Genomic DNA, 2,367 nt, shown 5'->3' with positions numbered 1-2,367 from the left:
GTTGAGGCATAATCATAAACATATTTTTTTTATCTTTTCCAGGCTTTTTAAAATTTTTTCTTTAGCTACTCTGAACAAAGTTTCTAGTTGTCTTTAGAGATTGTGTTTTGTTTAATTTATTCCTAAGGATTTCATATATTTTTATTCCATTGTACAATATTTTTTTCAATAAATTAGTTTTAACTCTGATTTCATACTGAAGATCTGTAAACTGTCATTAAAGGTTACTGTCATTCCAGTTGAAAAACTCTTTGTTCTTAGTGCATTTATATATACAGCTTTACCTAACCTATTTGGGGACTTTACTGTCTTTTTCATTAGGTTAATAGCTCAATGATATTGCTTTACATGAGTATTTAACCAAATTATGTCTCTAGTTTCCTGAAATCAGGAATACAATATGTTCAAGGTGATTTCAGTGACAGGTTAATGTACTAAGAATATCATTCTAGGTCCATAATTTAATGAGTAGATTATAAGGAAGAGGGCTCATCATGAAAAATGTGACATCATCACCACTATTACTACCCCGATGTAAGTAATTCATTTTAAATTTTATGTATTTATGTATGTATGTATGTATGTATTTATTTATTTAGGCTAGGTACAGTGTAATTTATTGTTGGTACATACAAGATAGGGCTCTCCAAACCCCTCCCCTTCTTTAGGGAGACTGGGATGGAAACTATAGAGGTCAGGATATTTTCAGTGTATTGAATGAGTTGGGGCAAGGATTCCACAGCAGCTGAGGGTCTCTTCTTCTTGCTCTCAGTGAGGCTGGTGGTCTAGGGGTTTCTTACTCTTTGGAGGCCATGTTGACAATAAGGTTCACCATCCGGTTGCTGTAACCAAATGCATTGTCATGACAGGAAATGAGCTTGACAGTGTGGTCATTGAGAGCAATGCCAGCCCCAGTGTCGAAGGTGGAAGAGGGGGTGTCACTGTTAAACTCTCAAAGAGAACCTGGTCTTCAGTGTAGCCCAGGATGCTCTTGAGGAGGCCCTCCAATACCTGCTTCACCACTTTCTTGATGTCATCGGATTTAGCAGCTTTCTCCAGACAGCAGGTCAGATCCACAACTGAGATATTGGGGGTGGGTACAGGGAAGGCCATGCCATTGAGCTTCCCATTCAGCTCAGGAATGACCTTGCCTACAGCCTTGATGACACCAGCAGAACCAGGGATTGTGTTCTGGGCAGCCTCTCAACCATCACGCCACAGCATCCCAAAGGGGCCATCCATGGTCTTCTAGGTGGCAGTAATGGCCCCCTTTCCAGCCTTGACTATGCTGTTGTATTTGCCACTGGTGAAATCATACTGGAATATGTAATCATGTAGTTCAGATCAAGAAAGGGTCATTGATGGTGACAATGTCCAACTTGCCAGAGTTAAAAGCAGCCTTGGTGACCAGGCTCTCAATATGGCCAAATCCATTTACTCTGACCTTTACCATCTTGTCTCAGGGATATGACTGGCACTGCACCAGAAGATGCTGCTGTCTGTCAAACAGGGAGGAGCAGAGAGAGACTCATTTCAAATTTTAATTAATACTCCAGTCTCTAAGCATTACATTTCTGTCTAAAATAACTAACATCTTTCTAAATAATGAGGCTGTTCAAGTGGTTTCAAATTTTCATGACAAATACAGTAAAATCTATTTTCTTAAGTTAGTCATTTAAGATTAAGAAAATATATAGCTTTAGGGGTTCCTGAGTGGTTCAGTCGGGTAAGTGTTTGACTTTTGCTCAGGTCATGATCTCATGGCTCCTGAGTTGGGCTTTGAGCTGTCAGCACCTGCTTTGGATTCTTTGTTTCCCTCTCTCTCTCTGCACCTTCCACCCTCCCCTGCATGCTCATGCACACACAAGCTTGCTCTCGCTCTCTCTTCCTCTCTCAAAAATAAACTTTAAAACAATTTTTCAAAAAGGAAAATATATGACTTTAAACATTTCTCACAGTTCTCTTTCACCAACTTTTTCTTATCCATGGATCTTCTCAAGACACTAAACTTCCATTCAAAACAATCTTCTATGAAATCCTCTAATAATCAAGCAACTTCTTGCCTATATGCCTTTTCTATGTTATTTACTCTAGCTAGAATCCTTTGGTCATTCAGCAAAATCTCAAAGAATCTTCAATGTCTCATTAAGTGCATCCTCCTTTACTCACCTCTACAGTCAGAATGAAGCAATTCTGTTTTGTACTCCCTCTCAACCTAATTTTGGCTTTAGTTTGTTAAAACTGTAAACTTCTTAAGGATGAAGATTGTTTCTTACTCAACTTTTCATTCTCTGGGAACAGCAGGTATGCCTTGTGTGTAGTAGGAATTCACTTTTCTTTTTTTTAAAACAAATCAAGCTTTATGTG

The 2,367-nt window shown here is 38.7% G+C and overlaps 1 pseudogene; it reads right to left on the bottom strand.

Annotated features, from left to right (window-relative positions):
* Positions 1 to 796: 796 nt before the first annotated feature.
* LOC102960381 lies at positions 797 to 1,228 on the bottom strand (annotated as a pseudogene).
* Between the last annotated feature and the right edge of the window lie 1,139 nt (positions 1,229 to 2,367).

The sequence above is a fragment of the Panthera tigris genome, chromosome B1, assembly GCF_018350195.1.
Source record: "Panthera tigris isolate Pti1 chromosome B1, P.tigris_Pti1_mat1.1, whole genome shotgun sequence".
Classification (NCBI taxonomy): Eukaryota; Metazoa; Chordata; class Mammalia; order Carnivora; family Felidae; genus Panthera; species Panthera tigris.
Note: the sequence above shows the minus strand (reverse complement) of the source record. Positions and strands in the feature narration are given on the sequence as shown.